The sequence below is a fragment of the Pseudomyrmex gracilis genome, unplaced genomic scaffold, assembly GCF_002006095.1.
Source record: "Pseudomyrmex gracilis isolate BER0280 unplaced genomic scaffold, ASM200609v1 scaffold_25, whole genome shotgun sequence".
In the NCBI taxonomy this organism is placed as follows: Eukaryota; Metazoa; Arthropoda; class Insecta; order Hymenoptera; family Formicidae; genus Pseudomyrmex; species Pseudomyrmex gracilis.
The window spans coordinates 756473-781548 of record NW_018020609.1 but is presented as its reverse complement, the minus strand read 5'-3'; the positions used below and the strand labels follow the sequence as shown (position 1 = coordinate 781548).

Sequence of the window (25076 nt, the reverse complement as noted above, 5' to 3'; positions counted from 1 at the left end):
ATTTTAATATTATTTCGACACTTATTTTGATACCGAGATTATAAACAGTTAATCAATTATTTTACTTAGGGCGCGGAATAGCACTCCAGACGCGACTCCGAATTCGTGGAATTCCAAAGTCAACACGGAGTAACGGCGACACAACACTACGACTTTCGACGCGAACAACGAGCGTATTGCACAAAAATAATCACTTAAGTCATTTCTGCGAGATTATCGAGAGTACGATGATACTTTTGAATCGAATGTGGATCGAAATTCGAGTCACGATAACAGCAGATCGATCAAATAAATATCGCGTACACATCCGCGATCTATCGCAAAAGGGGCCACGCAGCTAGTTGCAAGGAGTGCGAGCGGAGCCGAAAACGCGCGAAGAAGTGCGATTGACCGTGATCCACGGCGTCCGTGCAAGTAGGTGTGTAGCCCCTTTCGCGGTGGATCGTCGAACGGAGCGGACGCGTACGTGGTGTTGTTGTTCAATCGATCTGCTATTATTGATCGGAATTTCGATCCGTGTGCGATATAAACATACATCACTGTGTTGTTAATAAGTTCGCGGAAGTAATTCAAGTGATTATTTTTGTATATTCTTCTCGCGTCGTTCGCGTCGCGTCGGTCGGAAGTCGAAGCGTTGCGTCGCCATCTTTACTGACGCTATGTTGGCTTCGAAAGTTCGCGAATTTACAGTCGCGTTTCGCGTCGTTTCGCGCTGAAATAATCAATTACTAATTGTTTCGTTTACAATTTCGTAACATAAATAAATGTCGAAATAGTGTTGCGAAGTATTTGGAAAGAGCACAACACCACGAAGAGTCACGATCGACCGCGATCCACTGTGTCCTTGCAATTAGGTATGTTTTCTTTGCGGTGTATCGCCGAACGGAGCTCCAACGCGTACGCCGTGTTTATTATTCAATCTAATTTGTTCGTTTGATCGAAATTTTTATTCACACGCGATACGAAATACGTCATCGTGATCTCGCGGAAAAGTGATGTGATTAATTTTTTGTAATACATGTTCATCGTTCGCGTCGCGTCAGTTTCTATCGACACCATTTTGTGTTTCGGGAGTGTTAGAATGTTTACATCTCGCGAGTGAAATGTTTCTGACATTAAAGTGAAAGACAACATTGAAATATAAACTTTGTATCGGAACTGTAGAAATAACATCGCGCAGTGTAGCTATCAAGTCAAAAGATGCATTTACAACAATACATATGTATCATATACGAGGTATGTATTACATACGAACGTTTATAAAATCACAATTGCGATAAAGATTGATAGAACTTCGATTAATTGAAATTACAGGAACACATCTTCAAACGTACAAGTAGATCATCAAATGGGAAGTGGCGTGGAAATGGAGTTGAGAACAGAGATAAAGCAGCTCCTCGGTGAGTGATTGTTATATTTATCATGCTTGAAGAGCAGTCGGGGGAGAAAAAAAATCACGCATGTTTGTGCGTCGAATCAGCCGTTATATTTCACACGCGTCTTTATCACAAAATTTCTATATGAACGCGTATTTTAGTATTTTTCACATATTCGACTCTCCTCGGCGCGAACAACGCACTCAACCGTAGGCATATCTTACGCCCGAAGTGCGCCTGAATCGCTATGTAAATATCAACAGTCGCTATGCAACACACGCTGTGTAAATAACACAGATTGGCAATAGATTGAGAGAACGAGATTTCTTTCTGCGTTGTGTCTCGTATTGAGTGAGTTTTCGTGTTGTGTCATTGCTTTTAATTTTATGTTCGTATACTCGTTAATCTTTTTCGTTTGCTCATTGATATTTCGACGAAGTAGAAGCACGCGAAAACTTGTCAAACAATTTTAAACCCCGCATATATATAATGTATATTTTGTCGAGCGCGGAATAAAGATAGTTGTTCCATAAAATTTTTTACTACACACGCGTATAACAATATTGCAGTCTTCAGCTGTCTTTCGCGTAATATTTTTGATATTAAAATATATTGTGTCGATTTATTATATATAATGACGAGACATTTGGAGGTATTTCGCACGATCGGCAAAATATGGAATACTGTTGAGAGCGTTGAAACGTCATGTTTCGCACTAGCGAGAGATTCCATTCATCATTGTGCGTTCGAAATTAAAATCTCTTTTTATTTTACGTCGCATATTTTACGCATATCTGACTGACATACATTTCTCGACGCGATTGCCGACGAAACAATAAAAAAAAAAAAAATAAAAAATAAAAAAAAAAAGAACAACGCAATACAATTTAATGAAAAATATTAATTGTTATCATTTCCACACTTGTCTCTGTTATACGAACGTTATTACGCAAAGTAATACCACTCAGCATAACGTCGTTGGGAAGAAAAGCCATCGATCAGTTCACTTTACGTCGCGGAGGCATTAAGTTGACAAACGCGATGAACTACTTTAATATTGTTCATCCTTGCGTGCGTGCGCGTGATAGGTATCGCGAAGACGATCACTTTACCTATTACAAACCAATCAAGAAGTATACTTGGAATGATAATAGAAATTTCCCCGGAGATATGTGCCGAAAGTGTTGCATTCTCCAACATGTGAGATAATATAGATAAACTGACAGAGTTGATAATCACATTAGATGTTTATTTAAAATAACACGGAAAAATATTTATTTGTTATTATAAAAAATTTAGAAGCGCGTCTTGGATTTATTCACAAGTTTTTTTGTCGTTAAAAATTACAATTCAAAAACTAAAAAAAAGAGAAGTATTCTTTGTGTTTTTTCTGCTTTTCATTCTGAAAATTAGAGTTTTTCTGAATAATAAAATTTATTCTTATTGAAAAATACATTTGAAGCAATTAAACATTGAGTTAAATTAATCCGCCAACCGATAAATCTAAATTTGGAATAATCTACATCGGACTGAAAGCAGATAGCGCGATTTGTGCGATAATATTAGATATGTTTAAAACGTTGACTAAATGGCAAAGGTGACGAAATCGTGACGTACGAAAGATCGCGACAATTCTTTATTAGAAGACTATTTCACACAAAAAGTGAACACACGTCATCGCGAACGTGCGCTCGCATCCATATTGTATGTATTATTCATCGTGGCACTCGTGTACGAGCGAGTGGCCCGGTCTCGTGACGAGCGTCTGCTCTCTCGTCACGGTAACCGAATCTCACGCCACCCCCCTCGAGAGTGGATTATAATCGGACGTCGATATTTCCTTGCTTCGCCCGGGATGTTCCTGCGGCCTTCCCGAACACATACACATACTCGCATACATATTTATAGCAAGAACTCGGTCGCGTTTAAACAGCGGCGCATTCCTGGCTATTCTTTGATCCGCGCACGTATCCCGCGTTACAGACTGTCGCGTCGCGCCGTCCAATCAGCGACAGATATATAATATTTTGCACGCTTCGGGCATTTTTGCGGGGACACAGAGTCTTTTTTTCTTTCTCTTTCTCTCTCTCTTTCTCTCTCTCTCCTCTCTCTCTCCTCTCTTTCCCCTCTTTCTCTTCTTTCTCTTCCGTCTCGTTGCGCCTCGTCGCCTTTTTACTCTGCGAAAAAAAACGTCGACATGATGAAGTCACGTACGTAGCTTAACGAACGCACTCATATATCGGCGGCGTGGCTCCTGTTACATATTCGTCTGTGCTCGCGGTTATTTTCTCAAATCAGATTGTGTAACTCGTAGCGATGTACCTTTCATCTTGTGTCTCCCGCGTTGCATGCACAATCTGCGCGCGCGAGCCGATTCGAGCCGAATTATTGCTTTGATTTGTTTCGCAGCGGGTTTACATGTGATGATTTCCGTTTTCGACGTATTACGTCCCAGTGCTGGTGTAACCGGCCGCAATGATATACCGGCACGTGTATGTACATACATCGATCGTTCCGCGAGATTATTCGCTTGGGAATCCGTTTTGGACCACAATACAGAGGGAAAGAGAGAGAGAGAGAGAAGGAAAAGAAACACGAGAAAAAAGCGGAGCTTTCTCGAGTCTCGATCTTTGTAGCGAAAGGTGTCGTTACGGTTATAACGACTCCACGAAGATTCCACCGACGAATGTTTTGACCTTCTCGTATCCTTGTTACTACTGTCTCTTGCTCTATCGACGACTATTACGTATCCTCCACAACTGAAGATTCGGGAACAAAGAATACGTGATCAAGAGAGAAGCAGAACCGGAGGATGGGAGAAGGACGGAGAAAGACAGAAGGACGGAAAGAGAGTAGTTCGCGAAGAAAACTTGGCAGAAAAGAGCCCCCAATAGACGACCTCAATGGGTCAGTCGGCATGGAGAGCGACGACAAACGACATCGGAGATAAGCTATCTCGTGCAGCGCTTTATCGTCGTGGAGACGGTTAATGAGGGTCCGCTGATAGATGATCATTTTCGCGTAGCTACGATCGGTAGGATCCGTTTAGATTGTCCTCTTTGCGAGCAATTTTCACGCGTAACAGGCTCGGGTGCAGAAACGAAACAATCGTTTAAATTTAGAACACTTATCGATATATTTGTTGGTCTATAAATGGCATCAAAAGAGAGAGTATAAATGTTTTTAGTGAAACTGAGAACAATATTCGTTAAATATAGAACTTGTTTGTGTAAAAGAAAATATCGATTAATTATTACAACACACTTGTGAAATGTTCAGAGACCGCTGCACGTCTTCTCACAATTGAGGAATAAACACGCGACTCGTAACAATGCTGAGAATGGTAGTGCGTTAAAAGTGCAAGTTATTGCGTGCACGTAGAACGAAGGTTTTCAGGATGCGTAGAGGGCGCAAGAGACGGATAAATAGCTGCTCCGTGTTTCCGTTGAGGCCGCGCGTACACTTACACGTTCAAGAATGAAAAATGCTCTAAAGGATAGCGCAGCGTACCGGGATAATTTTCCGCGTCATGCTTGAAATATGGCACAACGGCGGCGGTTACATTATTAATTCCTGCGCACGGGCGTTACATGCAACACGCACCGCGCCGCGTTTCCAGTTGGATTCGAGTTGCAACTCTCTCGGCCAGGACGAGGTAAAAGCCACGTTTGTGATTTAGGTTGGCGGTATCGAATGTGGTAATTATTAAACCAAAGCCGGGGGAAAATTTCATCGCGCTCGCGCGTGCAATACAAGCAACCCGTGTAATAAAGCACGAAGTGCGGCGCGGTTACTTTATACTTCATCTCGCGTGGTCCATTTCTATGATTCGCTTTCACGTGACGCGACGCAAACAACAAAAATAATCTTACAATTTTTTTTAATAACGTCGCCGCGCGATTAAATTTAAAATCCCAAAGCTCTTTTTAAACGCGAATAGTTTTTCCTAATGTAATTGCATTATTCTCTAATGTAATTATATGCCATTATTAAAAAAAGAAGGAAAAGTTACGGAACAACATGCGGAGTAAGAGAGATTAAAATTTATGAATTCTGTTATGGAAAATTCGCGTAATCGTAGAAAAAACTTCCAATAAAACAGTCATCTCATAAAAAAATCTCATCATTTTTAAAATATTATAATTCTTTTTTGAAAGTAATAAATTTGAAGTTAAAAGTCGGAGAGACAGACTTCTCTCTCATTTTAGATTCCATTTACGCTTGCAAATTTTTATGTCTCTGTAGTCTCTTCTGAAGTTAGGATGAATTGTAGCGGAAAATTTTTATTAAGATATGCACATTGCGATCGAGTGCAGGAACCACCTTTACGAGACACTTATGCCGTAATCATGAAGGTAACAATTTGAGGGTAATTCGAACTTTTGCCCGCCGTATAACCCCCGTGGTCGCTATATACTTTCTTTTACTGAGAATTGAAAAGTTTATACGAAGTACAACGAACTCGCCCATTTTCGATATAAGAGTTCGACGGTGGAATAACTGCGTATTCAGGAGTTCCAACAGACAGCTAGCATGTCTGTGTGTGTGTGTGTTATCAAATTCTAAAGTCGTCCGCAACCGACTTGTTTTACTCATGCAGCGATATTGCGCGACCTCCTTTGGAAACGTGTTAAAATAATTTTTATGTGTTTCTACCTTCTGTATATTTTTGTTGTGATAGCAGATGCACTCTACGCGTAATAATTTTATATTAATAAACACACGCGTGCTTTTTATTAACCTGATTCAACTCGTAATTTAAAATTAGAAATTGTGTATAAAAAACAATAACACGTGTGGACACAGATGTTTCTATTTTGCATAAAAATAAACAAAAAAGATAAATGTGGATTTTTATATTGAATAAAAATTTGAAGTATCAAACGCGCGTGTATTGACGTTTGATAAATATTATCAGTACGTGCGTATTTTCTGCACATTTTTTAACGTGTATTACGGTCTCGGTAATAAGAATTTCGTGAGACTTGACGAGAACGACTTATCGAGACGCAATCGAGCCCAGGAGGAAAACGCGCGGTCGTAAACTCTCCCCTCGGCACTTTGGTAAGGTTGAGGAGAATGAAGGTAAAGAAGGGTGTAATATATCCTCATTATTGGACCTACGATTCACGCGGGTCACGACGCCATTTGGTGGCTCGCCAGTGGTTCTGCACAAAACCTTCTCTTAGGAGGTTGCAGTATTTTCGCTTAAATTTTAAGATCTCGGAAGATCCTTGTATGTTGGTCCCTTGGAATTTAGCGACAGAGAAATAAATTAAAGCAAATGTAGGATAGTCGCAAATTTATAATTCATGAGAGAATACTAGTAGAAGAAATTTGCATCATTAACTTTAAAAACATTTAGATTCTTACGTCTTCCATAAATAATAGATTTATGAACATGTTAAAATTTAAATAAGTGTTGTACACATAAGGACCTGTTTTATATACAATAGATTTCCGTATACAAGTTCGTTTAACACGAATTATTTTATAAATTATATTATTTTTAAATATTTTTTTATATATTTCTAAATGCATACATAATCCATATTTGTATGACCTAATCTAACCTATGTGACTCATGTAGCACGGATATAATACGAAGTATATTCTGTATTATACGAGGATCTACTATATTACCAACAATATTATCGGTTGCAACACGAATTTAAAAAAATTAATTTAAGTATTTAATGCAATACAAAATTGGAATTATTTTAATACCTTAACAATAATTTTTGTAATGATATTTCTGTATCGTTTTGAAAAGCAAAAAGATTTTAAAATAATCATTGATTCTCAGAATTCGCGTTTATTTGTAGTACTTCAAAAATTTTGAAAATTGTTTAAAATTATATTGATTTCGAATATTAATTACACAAATGCGACGCAATGAATATCGCGTACAATTGCGTGTTTTACAATGCTGTAAACAGCGCACACATGCGCGTTCTCGTTTCCAACATTTAAATGCTAATAAGACTCGCGTCGGGAAACTTTCGTCGGTTCAGACGTAGTTTTGATCACTGAAAAAGCGTTCAGATTGCAGACGGTTAGCGCTCGCGCACGGAGCAGAGAGAGAGAAGCGCTCTGTGACTAAGAAATTCCGCCGACACGGAATTCGAGATCATTATACGAGACGCGCGGCATGCGCGGCCGCGAATTCCGCATAAATAATCCGGCACTTCCGGAATTCGGCGGGACATAAATCATGCAAATGAACCGTTCGGCGTGATAAATATTGCGCGTCCTTGTAATCCGGCTTGTGTTCCTCTCTCCGCCACCGCTTACGATTGATTACTGGCAGATAAATCCAGGCCGCACATTAAGCCGGAACCGCACCGATGTGGCGGCGTCGCGGGCTCTGCGGATGGCGAAACTCGTGGCGGACTTTGCGCGAGTAATAAAAGCGTCGGGAAGGTCTTAGGCGGGCGAGAGAACGACGTCGGGCGCTTTTTCAAACTTCCCCGCTCATCTATCTGAAGCTGGAAAGTTGCCGCGCAAACGACGACGCAACGACGATTTTGCGACTCCTATCCCTCTTTTCCCGCTCCCACCCCTTCTATCCGGTTCCTTCGTCGCGCCATTCTGCGGTCCGACCCACCTCCGCGCCTGTGTGTTACCCTCTATCTATCTAACTCCGGCGCGCATATCAGACGTGATGACTTCGAAAGAAAACTCGACGCGAGAAAAAATTTCGTCTTCCTCCACGATATCTTCCGCGCAAAGCTAGTTAAACGAGACAGGGAAAGTCGCGATCGTCGTCGTCGGATAAAGCCGGCTCTGATATTCGCTCGCCGACAAACCCTGCGGTGAATCAGTCATTCCCCGCACCCCGTGCGATCAAGCAGAGATTCTTATCGCGACCAACGGGCGAATCGCGATAATTGGATTATTCGCACGTTCGATTACAATCTGTTTGAAATTCGCTCGCGTCTTATTACTTCGATTATTACGATATTATCTTTTCCGCAAACGGAGATGCCTGACAAATTTTTATCGGAGAAGGAATTATTTCACCTCGCGAAAAATGTCTCTGACAATATTTAAGTTAAATTGCAGTAATGAAGGAAATCAAGTAAGTTAGATGTGTGTAAGATCGAGTTGAGAAATTGTCGCGAATCATCATATCGTCTATTTGGAGTACAAAATGCTTACTTCGTTTGTTTATTAATTCACACATATGTTAGAAGCGCGCCGTGAGCGATTAGACTTGTGCACGACAACGTTGTGCAAGTTACGTTGATAACAATTCACAACTTACAATTATGTACAATTATGTTTCTCACATCGTCATAATATTATTCACGCAACAACTCAGCGAAAGTACATTTAATTGCGGCGTCGATGGAAATGTCGATTTGACTTACGTGTGTGCTTTTAAATTTTGTTCTTGCCAAGATTAAATGATATTTAAGAACGCATTAACAAAATTGAGAGAAATTTATATTTTTATTACTCAAATATTCTCCGAAACTTCTTTAAGCTTCTCGCGGTAATATCTGACTTTACTTTGCATCTCATCTTATATAGTGCATAATCCTGCTTAGCCCGCCACTAGACTATTCAATTTAGACAATCTCTGATTGTCAGGATTATTGTATCAAGAGATTAATGTTCACACTTTCCGCCTACGCGCGGTCTATGAAAATGTTCCACAGACGCATTTTTTTTTTTTTGATAATGGTTTTTGCATGTTTTTCTTTTTTCTTCACAACACAGTGCCAACAAAATTAAAGAAACAATTACCGGGGAACACAATTGTTTACACACAATTCAAATCTAAATGATCTCGATCGCACGTAACTGTGTATAATTCAGATATTCTGTGTGTGTATGTGCGTACATATACATATGTATGTATATATGTAGTTTGTTTTGTTTCACACGCAGTCCCGGATTTTCTCCCCCTCCTGTTAAATCATTTATAAGATTCGTATTCAATGTGCATGGTAAAATCAGAGCATTTCCATTTGATGAAAACTCCTTGGCTTTCATGGCGCAATTTATTACGTCACGACTACACACACGTTACAATTGTTATTCCGGTGGATTTATTTCCGTCCGTTTTACATGTCACAGTCATAAAACGTGGTCGTTAAATGTTACTCGTGTTGTGTTTGTGACGGAGATCGGAATCAAAGAACTGTCTCGTTTTGGAAACGCGAGCAAAACTTACAATCCTCGTGAAGACAATTCAGCAATTTAAAACTTAGTTGCTCCCAACAAAATTATGATAATAAACCCAAACACATTATACGGTTTATATTTTGCAATTTGTATCTGGCAAGGAAAAAGAAACTGAACGAGATTGACTGACATTGCAATTTTTGAACTTACACACGGTCATATTCTTATGAGACCGAATTTGTCGCACGAAATGGATATCGCGTACTTTGTTTGAAGTGAAATTCACAGAAAAGGATTATAATTATCGGTCTTATGGGTATCCATATACACAGCGGCGTGTGCCATCGGGGAACATGATAAATCGCGCCTTTATCGTCGTCGCGTTCTCTTTACAAGCCCCCCGAGCGCGTGTCAATAATAGCCTTTATTCGCAATTTACCCAGTTACTCTTATAATTTCCTCATTTCCATTTCACGGAGATGGTCGCTCCTTTCGCTAAGAAGCTCCTGAGTACCTCGCCCGCAGGCATTAATATTCAACGGTTTCAGTTATGAAAGTAAAGTGAAAAAGTAACGGTCCCCCTTCGTCCTTGCGGACGTTCCCGCGACGTGCCGTTTTCTCCGTTTTCTCTTTCTTTCTCGCTCCCGTCGTTGCCTTCTCACTTCCGACGGCACATAGTGGGGAACGGCATATTTAAGTCAATTATGCTATTTAGCATTGTAGTTGGATAATAGCGTCGGGTGACTCAATTATTTCGTCGGAGAAAATTCAACGATGCGCCGCACGTTCCGATGAAAGGCGGAAGACAGGATAGAAAGTCGAAGACATGCGCACAAAGAATAAGACGTTTCGCGGAATGAAAATACATTGTTCCGAAATTCCATTAGTTCGGTAAAAATAATGACGTCACAACTAGGCTGTATACTCTCGACTATATATATTTTTACTTCGCACACAAGCACGCACACCCACGCAGTTCTTGTTTTAAAATATTCAAAATAAAAATATAGAACTCAATCTCGTTTCAATTTTCTCAAGGATTGACAGTGTGGGAGCAGGGAATGATTGAAGAAAACCAATTTGTTGGTTTGAAATGTAATTTAGGTGGGTGTGTAAAAAAAAAAAACGAAAGGTGAAACAATTTTAGAACATCTGTTTGACATTTGCTCTGAATAAAAAATTGGTGTTACTTTTACCATAAAAAAGCATAAGCTAAAGAATAATTTGTGACGATTGATCGACACCTACACGTGAACAGTATTAACTTTGCTTTCGATCAAAAGAGATTAGAGGGAAAAGAAACTAAATCTGGATTTTAAATTAAGAAAAAAAACTTAATTTTAATATGCGAATTGGAAGAAGAAACATGATAAAAATGTACAGCAAAACAAAATGAAAACTGTGGATAAAAATCCGATGCGCGAACTGCAGATTAGTAAGAGCTCAAGTGAATATTTCAACGTTAACTTCATACTCTCGTTCTCCGCATATGTGGCCGGGAGATTAATTAAAATAGTACTCGTGTCCCAGTGTGACCGGCGCTTGAGCAAAATTACAGACGCGTTGCCGCGCTTCTCTGAAAAATATGTGCATTCTTCTTACTCGTTATTTCAACGTGGAACGGATGCCCTTCGTGTAGTCGAATCTCTCTCTATCTCGCTTGCTCGCCTCATCTCCTCCCCTCCTCTTTACTACTCCCCTAGTCTCACACGCTCAAGGTAATTTTATTATGGTAAGTACCAGCGAGGGCAAAGGTATATATACAGACAAACGCGAATACTCGGGATATTTCTGACTGAAAAGCGGTATTTGGATCGAGCTGGCGCAGCGTTTGTGTACTCGAACTAGCATTGATTATGCACTTTATGAACTCTCCGACGATCACAAAAGTAAGCCAAACAAAGTCGCTGAAAAGGCATACATCTTTGCTCATAAATTTTGCACGGTCTTAAGTTTGTGACACGCAGAAATTTATCGCACGCGCATTTGAGTTCCCGATCGATACATTTTATAGTACGTCTGTAAATCTAGCATCTCTATTATAAAAAAAATTACTACTTTTTTATTTGCTATTGTTTGCACTAGTGCTGAGAGTTTGATCGTGTTGTTTTGAAGAAATTTGCAATTGAAAAAGACGGTTCTAGCGCGCTTCACAAGTATCATTTTATGAATTCCGTTGTCATAAATGTTATTCTTGCCGCATCGATCAGTTTACTCAGTCTGTTGCTAGAATTACCGTCTGCCGTGCACGATTCTCGTGTTTTAATGACGTTATTCTGATTTCCGTATGAGCTTGTAAACCGGAGTTCATTATCGCGGTGTTGCGCAATTAATAACGCGGGCTTCGCGGAGTGTTATTTTAAGGTCGTCAATAAACCATTCCCCGCATTTTACGTTGACTATAAAATTCACGTAGCGTGTCGTGGGTGCCGTGAAATTTATGTTGAACCGTTTATACCGCGCCGTTGCGCTATTGCCGTGTGTTTCGCAATTACTAAAATAAAATAAAATAAAAAAAATCAAATATTGTGTCTCGCGCAGCTATCGTTCGATATACCATAAAACTTGCGTTGCAATTTGATTCAGTGCCTAGTTACGATTAACAAAGTACGGTTTGGTATAAATTAACAAACATTTGCATAACCTAGTTTTGCGTAATTTTAGCGCAATGAGATCGACTGTGCGACTGTAATATGTAAATTATTTTTAAGAAACGTGTTTTGTACGACTTTCTGTTCACATATTTTCTCTCTATTTTTCTCGTCGTTCCCTGTTTTTTATCGGAGATCCGCTGATGCAGAGAAAACTTGAAAGGAAAATTGTTTTGACAGAGTTTGAAGTTTTATTTTTATCGGGAAATATATAAAATCACAAAACAGTGATACGCTATGTTATTCAGAACAATCGAAAATGTTTACAAAAAAAAAAAAATTCTCAAACTTCCGTATGTATACGCGCTGCACAGAGCAGAAACGGCTTTTACTGTATCAAAAAATTGACTCTGATTTGTTCGATGCCGCTGTTTTTGACCCATACGCGCTAAGTGAGAAAACGCGGGTGTTACGGTAGAAAATGGGAGGTTACAATGCTCAACCGAAAATTGCAATGTATCTCGCAAAATATAGGAGATAAATTTATTTACACCGAGTTCGTAACGCAAATATATACAATATATTGCAGATGCATTTCTAATTGAAACAAACTACGGTACTTTGGCTAGAAATCAAGTAAAAATTTAAAGTGAATCAGCGGAGAGGCTGGATCGTATACACCTATTGCTGGTGTACATTTTTGTTATAAAACAATTGGCGTATATCGGTTTGCGGAATCGATTTACAGAGTTTAAATTTGCAAAACACGCCACTACCATCCCCCGGAACAAAATGCTTTATCAGTGGTATCGACTTACACGCGCTATATCGTGAACGCACGTGCCTACCTGCGAAAGTACAAAGTGACGTAATATGTGAGGCATAATCATCGTTATCACGTGGCTTTCAACGCAGGCACAAATCGATGACGGGTGTGCGGTTACGTAACGCGAACGGTAGAAACGTTCGTGAAATCGGATAACGAATTGTTGCCGCGTCGAGGGCTCGAATTGCAATCGACGAAACCGAATTATCTCGATCGCGCCGAAATCGGGGTGCTAATTTTGTCCCCCTCTCGACATCGAACTTGATGCCGCTACCCAACCTGTTCTCGTACATTTCTCTTTTTTTTCTCCCGGGCAGCGCTACGCATTTTCTGCGCGAGCGCTCGCGAAAGTGGCGCAAGTGATAACGTTTTCGTAATTCGGCTTTATTCCCGGCACGAATCGAATGCGATTTGATTATCCGGAAAAAAATATCCGTAAGTCGCCACTTTTTTCGAACAAAAATTCCGTATTTTTGTCTCTAAAAGTCTCGTAATAAAATTACGCGGGATTTATTTAATCCGTAGAGCTTTGAATATAAATATGAATCTACGTCATTATATTTTACGCGATTATATATTATATTAATTCAGCTGTGAGTAATCTTTGCGGAATCGTATAATGTCTCTCTGAGGGGTTGAGGTGTTGTGTTTAAAACATTAATTTAACATTAAACGTATCCTTTGAACGTGACGCGATTCATCCAAAGTTTCGAGGAAAACAATGATAATTTTATTACTTTTGAAAAGCAAGAGACAAACTTTCTTTGACATAATTTCTTGCGTTCTCTGTAAAATTAACGTGTCGCGGGACGCATTATCTCTCTTTCGCTCTCTTGCAAAATAAGCGCCCCAATTATAAATTAATGTGTCAACGCGTTCAAGAGAACAGGCGGTAGCGGCGGGCGCAGCCATAATTTCAGATTTAATACGCACGTGTACGGTCTGTCGCGAAATCTGTTACGGCGGCGACAACGAGGAGGTAATAGATAAATTTGGTTTCAGACTGCGTGTCCTTCCGTGAATAACAATCAAGAGCACGTTACGCACGTAACAACGAATGAGAGTAGTAAACCCCCCGACGACGGAAGGGGCAAGATTAACACGCTCGTAAAGCGACGAAGGAAGGGAGAGATCGTTTTTGTTGCCAGAGGAGAGGTTCGTTGCGCGAACTCTTTAATCTTCGCGTCATAACTTCGCGGGGACGATTTCCTCTCGCGCATAAATGCGAAAACGAAGGAGGCGTCGGAGAAATTTCGAAACTTTAATGATGCTACTAATACGGGGACAAATTATATTACAGAAATTCGGTAGAAATTACATTGTCGTCACAACGATCACAGCACAGCGATCTCATTCCGCGATAAATCGCAAATATTTATTCTTTCTCCTTGTGGGTTTCTCTCTCTCTCTCTCTCTCTCTCTCTCTCTCTCTCTCTCTCTTTTTTAGCAGCTTTTTTTATATACAATTCTTGTCCTCTTTTTTTCTCTTTGTTAATTTCCGAGGTATGATTATATTTAAAGTTGAGTTATAGAAGTTTCGTGTATTTTTAAGACGCTTTTATTTAGTAAATGAAGATGAAGAGAAGAGTAGCAAGGCGAAGCATCTCGTTGGAATATATTATTATAGTTGCTCTAATTTACGCTCGCGGAATATTTGCAACCTCACGCGATGAGGACAATATCATCTCTCAGGTAACGGATCGATTTGTGAGAGAAAAACACAAGAACGTGTAAAGTGGCACGAACAAATTGTCTGTTCTTTATTTTCGTTATGATTCAATTCATTCGCTGATTTTTTATATTTTTGCTGCTATACATCTTTGTTGAAGTGACTTTATTAAAATATAATTTATATATATTAAAGAAAAATAATATAAAAAAATATGTAAGGATGACGTCAACAATAAAATTATCTATCCTTAATTTGATGCAAGATGTTATAAAGACACAAGTAATCATGAAAAAAAAGAGAAAAAGAAAGAGAAATAATAAAATCAAAATGTTACAGATATATTCCTCTGATGTATGAATATCGAGCTTTTGTTGTTGTTAATAAGAAATAACTTGAAAGTTTTTATTAAAACTCTCAGTCACAATCTTTCAAATTCATAATAAGATTATTTTTTTTCTATACTTAACTGAAAAAAAATTGTTGAATATACATATATACTCTACATTATAAACTCAATACGGTGAAAGTTAATATAATATTTTGTTAATATTTATGTTTCTAATTATGAAAGAGAAGGGACTTAACATTCCGCTCTGATGTTACATTAAAGCAGAACGAATAGTATCGTTTGCAACTATATATATTGTAAACACAGATATGACAGAGAAAGATAAGCGCAGTCTCATAGTTTTTTCTATAAACCATGTATAAAGACACGGTGTCACGGAAAAACTTCGTATCGAACAGCTCTTTGCTTCACGACTGTTACGCCTTCTCTTCACTGTGAGTCATTGCTCAAAAATATCAATTTTTTTTATTTCTTTTTTCTTTTTTTCTTCGTAATATATCTATTTTCAAAATGCATTTAGTTTGATTTGCACGTAGCATAGTTATATAGATTCTTTCTATCTTTCTTCTTTTTCCCACCCACATTGCAGACCATCGGACCGTATTAACCCCCTCGTGACCATACACACTATACAGATCGAAGCCCGTAGTAGGATTTAATAAAAAGGTTATTTCCCGCAACGGGACCCGGATAATTGGAGTCCGTATACGCGCCGCCATAATGAGGTTATATATTGATAGAAGCGCACCACCATTCCCTTTTGCCCTCTTCCCATACGAGCGAGAGACACTTAAGGGAAAACACAGAGTTGGAGGCGGAACGAGAGAGGGTCAGGGAGGAGCGGATACATAGTGAGATATCACACACATATGGGCCGGAAGGGGTTATCGACGCGGTGATCCAATCATCCCAAGACGCTGTCATGAAATTGCCTCCGGAGCTCTATTCTATCCGCGTGGCACGGCCAATTGCCCGTCGCTTCAGAAACTCGCGAAGAAACTTTGCTGCATTTCGGATTAAGTCGGTCGGGACTTAAAGCCTTCTCTTCCACAACCACCATCGCAGCGATCGGGCGGTGGAGCGTGGCCGTCGCGGCGACGGCGTCGTCGGCAACCGCCGCGGGGAGGCGATGGGGCTGAAAGAATTGTTCTTTCCAGCGAATTACGTCCATTAAGTCCGAAGAGCCGCGATATGAATGGGGCCGACGAATATAAAAAGCGCGAATATAACGAGCGTCTTCTAATAGAGACGAAATATCCTTCGGTGTGAGGAAAGTCGATTAATAACTTCTCGCGTAAAAGTTAGCGGGCGTTTCCCGTTCTGTTAAGAATAATCGGGCCGAATGTGTCGGACGCGGAAATATTTGTTTCCTCTGTTGAATCGCGCGCGATTAACTTCAGAAATTAGGACGTAACGAGAGCAAAACACAAGCCACATGCGCGAGCGAGAACGAGAGAATATTCACCGTGACGTTACATTTGTCGACCGGAACGATGATGAATGAATAAGCCTATAGCTGCGTGTGTGTGCGTGTGCGAGATGCGAACAGTTTAACAAGCGATTAGCTGCGCGTAATTGTTTATGTGCAAATTGGCAATAAAGCCACTTATTTCCTTCATGCAAATTCACACGTCAATAACTCGTTAGTTAAACGGGACGGGATAATGATGCATTTTTACAAGATTATTATCGCGTCATTATATTAACTTCATTGTTTCACAATAATTGCGATACTATGTAGTCGTATGAAAAGAACAAAATCTCTCGAAGCTTCAATTTCGGATACGTTTTCCGAGAAATTATGTATTACTTTACATTTGTAAAAATGTTTTTCTTTGCATACGTGAAAATTTTCATTTCAAAAATTCGTCCGCTGATAAATGGAAACATGAAAATGAATTTTTTACATGTTTGTCATGCGACACACCAGACATTGTGCATGTGCGAACTGCAACCGCGTGTGTTTCATAAGAGAAGGAACGCAGCGCACACGAAATGCGACAATCGATAAAGGATATTTTTAGATAGTTTCCAATATGAGTTTATGGAAAAGTGATATTGGAACACGGAGCTCTCGTAAAACCAGCCAAAAACCAATGTGACATTTTCAATCTGACGATTTCACTGTCCAAAATAAATGAGAAGCTGACGTTTCGCTGTAAGAACATTGCCACACCGCAAAAACAATATTGTGACGTATAACATATAACTGAGTGTCTTTATTGTTTTATTTCTTATATTTTAATTTGCTCTCGTCGACGCGCTCTTTAAAAAATCAGAATAACCAAAGTCATAAAAATTTAATGTACAATCTTTTTAATTAGTTCGCCGTCTAAAAGAAGTTGAGAAATCCGAAGTGTTATTTGATATTTTAACGTGGCACTATCAGGAAGTACTTTGTAGTTTTTTCTCTAAAAGATCGCGCACAAAACGTGTTTTGAAGAATGTTCGCGAGCCGTGATACATATCCACGCGCATACTTGCGCTCTTGTCTCTTTGAGAGAAAGAGAGAGAAAGAGAGAGAGAGCGGATATGACCCAATTACGCCCACAAAAGGGAAATAGCGCGCGTATCGCGTATATAAAGTCTCATAAATAGCACATAGACGAGATTACTCTATACCGGTGTTCTCTATACAGTGTTTTCTTGAAAACTGCAGGTAGCTGCATACATTTTTAGCCTGTTTTATTTAAGCATTTGAGAGTGAAATACTCTCTTCGTCCAGTTTCTTTTCCTTGCCCGCTTCGTTGTTTCGTCCTTATTGCGCGGCATGCATTTTTTAAACGCGATTCCTTCGAGATAGCGCGTCGGTGATGTACGATGCCAGTCGATATCGCGCAATGTCATAAGAGGTTGATGCTCTAATTTCACGAGAGTGTATGCTGGGCACACCCTAGAATGGCATGTCGATGCATCTTCCTCGAGATGGATATGTTGAATTAATATACGTGGAATGAAATTTATCGACACGAGTTTGTACGGCCATATTTTTCACGCTTGCGTCGCAAATTGAAAGGATGCGCGCTGCTGCTCCTGACGAAATATGCACACACATACGCACACACATATGTACGTACGTACGTATTTTGAAAATACTCATGTAGAAAAGAGATCTGATTTCCAGTGGCGTTTTGCTTGCAACGGGAATTCGCGGGCGCGCCATAACTTCATGAGATGTATTTATTATTATTATTATTATTTGACTCGCGTCGCTCTTGCAAATCGCAAACAACGTCAATATGAAGAGAACAATTACACCGTCGCGCGCGCACGCGGTGTAACACCTGGCAAATACTATGTCAGAATTACTGAAGTATGCAGACACGGAAGATGTGTGTATCCGAACGATTCTGTTAATTCAATACGCCGAATGTTAGCGCGCGCACGATATTACACCCGTGCGTCTCCCTTGTAATTTAATCGTCTCTTAATTACTTTGTGCACGATAGTGTGCATGCTCCCTTATGAACTTAAATGGTACTGCTTGTCACTTGGTTATCGTGCTTCCGTCGTTTATTAAGTCTTTGACAGATATCAACAGAACCATTCGATAATATATATTACGACTCAAAAGATTTGAAAAAACGACTCACTAACTTTCGAGAAAATTATTCGTTTAAGAGAGAAATATTGTTCATTTCAAAAAAATTGGATCTCTTCACAATGTTTTTAATATTCATAAAAAATGTGATATAAAGTACAATTAATAATTTTTCCTTACACGTTTCTTTGGGAAATATATTGACGAGTTAGGGACGTAATATGACACTGTCCCAGAGCGGCGTTTTGAGAGAGGGAGACACATTTACAAAATGGAACGTTATAAAACACTTTAAAGAACAGTTTACGTGCCTCATGCGTCGAGAGACTTTCTGCAAAGTAGCGGGTCGGAGTCGTTACTTGAATGACGCACATACCGCGCCTCATTACATCAGGATATGCCGCAAAATACAAGTGAAAAACGGTGCTGTGTATGCTCGCTCAAAAATATTTGCACGTACCGCGTGTTTTTCTTCGCTGCTATTTCGAGATTTTCTCATTGCACAATACGTGATTAATGAAACAATTCTATCAAGAATAATATATTAGTAACGTGTATGATTTATACATGTTATTTTATTTTTGAATTTCTATTAAAAGTTTTACAACTTTTTTTTTACAATTTCCTTAAGGTTTTTTGAAAACTTTGATAACGTAATGCGTGACGAAGTGAGAAATGCGTGTACATAATTGTATTTATAATTGTATGAATAGAAAATTCCGGAGCAGTTGTCTGTTTTCTTGATCACGAAAGAAATGCAGTATAACGCACTGTTCTGCAACGCGGAGAAAACACTCTGCTTCATATTCTGTTCTCGAAGCGGTTCTTCAACCGGGAGCGACGTTGGAAATCCCGGAAAGAAAGAGGGTAACCGGCGCGGGCGCGGCGAAAGCGCGAGAAAAAAGAGACACGGGAAGGGAGGGGGTTGGAAAAGGGTGACGGGAAGAAAATGGTCGGTGCCGGTTTCCTTAACTACTCGCGCAAGAACGAGGGATTGCGCGTTGCCTTCTTTTCTCCGGGAACGCGTTTAATTTAGCCCCGGGAGCGAAAATCGAGCGAGTCACGGTAAACCGACGGACGAATAGATGGTGCACTTACGGGGAGATAAGTGGCAGCGGTGCCGGCTCCTTGTTTGCTAATCTAGAAGAGCACCCCGGGATCATCTGTTGCAAGCTGTTGCGGCGAAGAGCGATCGCTAATGGCGTTAGAGACGCCCTTCGCTTCTTACCCGTTCCACATCTCACTCGCGTGCGGATTCACGCGCGTGCACGCATACACGAGCCCTTTCCCTTTCCCATTTCACCCGTCTCTCTTTGCATGCCACGAGATGCCGGGACAGACGGTAATCGATCACCGGCACTCAAACGGAATATCCGCGATAGTCTCGTACACGCGCTGCTGATCGGTCCCGTCCGATCCTTTAAGCCCCGAATAATAAATGCCGAGCAAAATCAACGGGCAGTGATCACGGAAGCAACAAACGATACCGAGAGTGTTTTACCACGAACAATAAAATCGTTATCTCACATAACAATCACAAGTTATTAGAAAATAATAAATTTAAAAGAGCGCGGTATGGAAATAAATAGACAAATCTCAGAGACGAGAACGCGAATCGATCGAATGCGACAGAGGGAGTATTCCGGCGTGACTGCAATTATTTCCTAATTTAATGTAAGTTCTTACACAGTTGAAAGCGGAATTTCAATCTGAAAGTTTTCCCCCCATGGTTCATTACTCTTTGCCGTGCGGCACAAAAGCCACGGAATTACATCGAATATTAACATTGGATTCAGTATGGCCACTTATATCCCCGGGATACATCGAAAACTACCGCGAGAGGTCAGTAACAAGGTAAAAAAGTTTATGTCGCGACGTAAAGAAATTATGAAGTTGAAAATCTCATTGCGTTTAATGAGAAAGTATAAGTCCGGGAGTGCAGCACGCGAAAGACGCCGGCGCTTCTCCTTCTCGTCGCCGGAAGTTACCGGAAATATCCACGCGCCTATACGCGTGGAAGAAAAGCGAAGTAAAACGCGGGAAATACGGCGATGACGGCGAATATCGCGAACGTGTTTTTTTAACGGCATGGAAATTTATTTCCAATTCTCTCGATGGCGTATCCTTCTTATCTCGGTTTGATATCCATTTATCGAGAATCCATTCATAGCGCGCGCCGGATTCCCGATGCAGGATGGGCTCGCGAAATTTCTTTATCCGTCCCCGGGGAGCTATTTATCCCGTTACCGGGCGGACTACTCGTCAGAAGCGTTTCATGCGCCCATCTCGACGCCACTTTTGAATTCATAAATTTCAGTTTTCTCGAACGAGTTTTACGGTCGGTTAAGAACAGTGGCGGGAATTAGATGGAGAGAGGAATACGAAATGCTCGTTACGTATATCTACGCGTATGTTTCCGCCGAAATGATATCCGCGGGATCGATAATCCGACGTTCCGAGACCGTGAATCAATCTGCATGATCGATATATGATGTCGTTGTATGTAGGTCGCAGGTGTGGGCACAAAGGACGATTAGGAGGCTTCTTGTCTCTTATGAATATCTTGTCTCTTATTAATGTCTGTTCTGTTCTCTTTTATGTATTGCATCCATAAAAAATCAATCTTTGTGAGAGAATCACTTTGTCATTTTTTATACTTGTATTTAAATTGATCGTAACTGACGAAAACCTTACAAATGACGTCTGTGTGTTTCACGTGTTTAATTTTTGATAAGAGATCGCGAAGAAAAGTTGTAAAAAAATTTCTTAAAATTTCTCTTGCGCTTGTTTCTCGATCAATAGTTTATTAATAAGAACATAAATATATATTTCTTCTCTCATAACTTTATTCCTGCGTATCGATAAATCTTGCTAAGTTTCGCATTTAATTTTCTTACGTCATGTACGTCTCTCTAGTTGTTTGTACGTAAGACAAAGTGCAAACAAATTCAAGCTGCGCAACGTTCTCTTGTCAAGACGCGCGGCAAGTGCGGTCGCGCTTTAGCACCGCGCATATGAAAAGGATTCCGGACGGAAGCTCGTGCAGGGATACGTCATACAGGTGCCTTGTGTACCGAAAGGAAGGAAGGGCCCGGCAGAAGGTTGAGGGAAGAGAAACGGGCGAGCACATGAAGCTCCGTAAATCGTGCTCTATGTAACGATCGGGCATAGTAATGAGGACAAATGAAGTGGCTGAATTATACGCGAATGTCCCTATGGGAAGCAGGTACCCGCTGCTCATGAGTTATTCATGGGAGTCTATCATAGCCACTCCATCCAGATTGCGAGATTAATCGAGCGCGCGCACTCCTTTGGTCGCCCGCTGAACTATTCTCGGTTATTCCTTTACGTCCGAATGTCTCTCGCAGGTTTCTTCGCACCTCGTATCTGTTTTCCTCTCTCTTCATCGGGTCTGATCATCGGGTCTGATCATCGGGATCACGGTTTACGTAAACAAAGTGAATCTGAGTAGACGTTAAAACTGAATGTAGCCATATTATTGGTTAGTAAATTTATTATTTTTATTTGGTTAGGAAAAAATTTAATTTTTTTACAGCAATTTTTGTAATTTCAACCAATTACTCGCCAGTTTTTACATACGCTTTACTCAAATCTCTTAAACAGTTATTTTTCTACTTGAGAAGCAATAGAGTGGATAGATTTGTGACACGCATATTTTTTATTCTGAAGAATGTGAAATGCGGTTTCACAAAGTGAAGTGTTATAAAGTCAACACTTTAGTAAGCCATTTAGGGGCATCAATTACGCCTTTGAAGAAAAAAATATGTGGAATAGCTATAGATATGTATCTTGTAAGTCGCGAGAGAAATACTACGTAAATCTGAAGTAAAATTTTTTCACAAAAGTTTTGGGAGACAATTGATTGAAACTTATGATGTATATTGATTTGCTTTCTCAATGAATAAAGTACCAGTTGCTATTTAATGGCTTATAGATGAAACAAGCCATTTATGAATTGTTCATTAATGTGAAAAGAGCGACTTAACGAGTAGTCGATCATGCGTAAGGGTCAATTGCATCGAATGCAAATGCAACTCGGCACACGCTGATATCATTCTAATTGACCTCTTTATAAACTCGTGCATTCCGAGCTACTAGTTTGCTCGCTATTAAATCGCATCGATTTAAGCGTGAATCCGGCTTCCATTCCTCTATTATGATTCACTGTTTGTTCCCGTTCATTGTAACTCGTAGTTTATGAGTATTAATATAGTCACGTGATTCCGTATTTCAGTTCAGCCTTCAGAATTTTGTTTGTCTCAAATAAAATTTTATCAATTATATTTTTACCACACGTGCTGCTGTTTTGAAACTGTTATAAATAATTATAAAACGCGTTCTGAATCAGAGTTAATATTCAAATAATTTTTTCACACACACACACAAACATTTGTATGTTATTATATATTCCAGAATTAAATCCAAATGAAAAGATCTCTTTTTTTTTTTTATAATCGATAAAAACTGGTGTAACATTCTTTTTTGCTCGCGTATGACAAATGTATTTGATATTACTATAATTTGTTGATCAAGTATATATATTATAATTACAATTCTCAATATGTGTTTGGATGTTGAATATAGGGAGTAAGGTGAGAAAACCCTCATAATGTACCATTCAATCGTAACATCCGATATTTCGATCAAATAATCGTGATAACTCAATTCATTAAGTATTGATCTGCGATCAATTTGGTCTACAGTATTCCGAGTGAAATGTTTAGCGTTTCAGCGTTATTACTGCGATTCGAACACATGTAATCTTCATGTCATGATCACGCTGCATTAATTTTTAATCACCTACTCGCGCTCTCTCCCGATTGTTCTCCGTATGCTTTTCCTTCTTTTTCTTTTTTTTTTTTGCGTCGGACAAAAGAAGTTTATCTGCGATCCACAACCTATTCTTTCCACGCGCAGATATATGACGGTGTCGTTGCAATCACAGAAGAGAGACTTCAGTTCAAGCGAACAAATTTTGATTCAATTGTAAATTCTGTGACGCTAGAAAAGCACGACCACCGTAATTGCCGGTATCGCTTGAACCAATTACACAGCTTCAAACTCATATAAAATCGTTAACGCAAAGTTTTCCCCGCGCCGTCCGCAACACGACACGCTCACTGCGAAAAACATAAAGTAAATTTCCACATCGCGCTCTCGGCGTACATTATTGTACATATTATTGTCGCCATATGACGTCAAGAGAATTGCACATAATTTAATCGTGGTAAAAGTATAAATCCGAAGAACGCGAAGAGTTTGCTTTGAATTTTCCGGGATGTTCGCCGTCGATACAATTTGATGAATTTATCGAAAATAAAAGTGTTCACTTTAGTGCACTTGGGCGCGCGGCTTGAACATGTTTTGATCCAACATAATTTTTCCTCTTCGGACCTCTTGCGGGAAAAAACACACTACACTTTAGCCAGTATATACGTAATTTGATCGACCTCGCGCCGCAATATGTCATTTCTCCCGGTGCACACGCTCTTCGTTCTTATACTTTCTCCGTTCGCCCGCGATCTCATACTCTTTCGATCGCCTCGGTGCAATATGACGTTTATCCGTTCGCTAAGCGAGATTTTATTGCCCGTGTAAATCCGGGCTTTCATCGCAATCGACGTATGGCACCGGACATTTAGATTTATTATCGGTCGACAAAATTATAGCTAGCTCGACAACGTTAATACTAAAACGCGCGTCGGCGCGCGCGAGGGAGAATGTCGCAGAGGAATCAGAAATACGCCGAGATTAATGTTACGGAGACCGACGACGGGATACCGTCGATGAGACGAATGGTCTCCCCATCGCCAAAGAAACGATCGAAATTCGCGATGACACATAACTTTTCAAATGCGCGGAAGAAAAGGGATCGCGCGCGAGGAGGAAACGCGATCGAGAAAAGGGTGGGTAATCCGGCAACAAGTGAATATACGCTTGAAATTGAAGTCTGTCATCGCGTTGCTTGGGAAATTCCCGGAGTCAGATCGATTTGGAGCTTGTTCAATCAGGAGGTAAAGCCTCTTTGCCGGCGACCGAAAGTCCCTCCTTATCCCCTCTCTCGCCGGGAGACGACGATATCGGCAATGTCGACAGTAGCATCGACGATAATGGCGGCCGAGTGAAATGATTTGTCCTTGGCCATTATTGCTGTAGGAACCAACGATCGTAGTCTTCGTCGTCGTCGCCGTTGTCGTCGTCGTCGTCGTCGTCGTCGTCGTCGTCGTCGTTGTCGAGTAAGTAGGCAGGGAGTTAAATCGAGTAAAAGCACCGTGAGAGAGAGAGCCGGGCAACGTGAAAGGGTTTCTCTCACGTACGCGGTACGTGTATGTCGATACTGCCTGTCGGACGGTAAAATAATAATGGAGAGAAGAGCGAAGACGTAGAGCGCGAAAGGCGATTTTTCCCGGAAGTCCGCGCGCGCGTTTTCAGAATGTCGAATATTTTTCTAGGCGACATACACACACACACACAGTCAGAGAAGCGCACCATCGAGAAACACAGAAGTGTTCCGGATCGTGTTTTATGATCGCCGAAGGGTAACGAAACGCTGTCACCCGCCGGCGG

The 25076-nt window shown here is 40.3% G+C and overlaps 2 protein-coding genes across 2 annotated transcripts in view; one reads left to right on the top strand and one right to left on the bottom strand.

Moving 5' to 3' along the window:
* Nucleotides 1-25076, bottom strand: part of LOC109852188 (neurotrimin) — a 163002-nt gene that overhangs the window by 120682 nt on the left and 17244 nt on the right. The gene's annotated exons all lie outside the window — the stretch shown is intronic.
* Nucleotides 462-25076, top strand: part of LOC109852190 (platelet endothelial cell adhesion molecule-like) — a 363548-nt gene continuing 338933 nt past the window's right edge. The window contains exons 1-2 of the mRNA XM_020423118.1: nucleotides 462-1236; nucleotides 1315-1400. The gene's annotated coding sequence lies outside the window, so the exon portion shown is untranslated. The remainder of the gene's footprint in view (nucleotides 1237-1314; nucleotides 1401-25076) is intronic.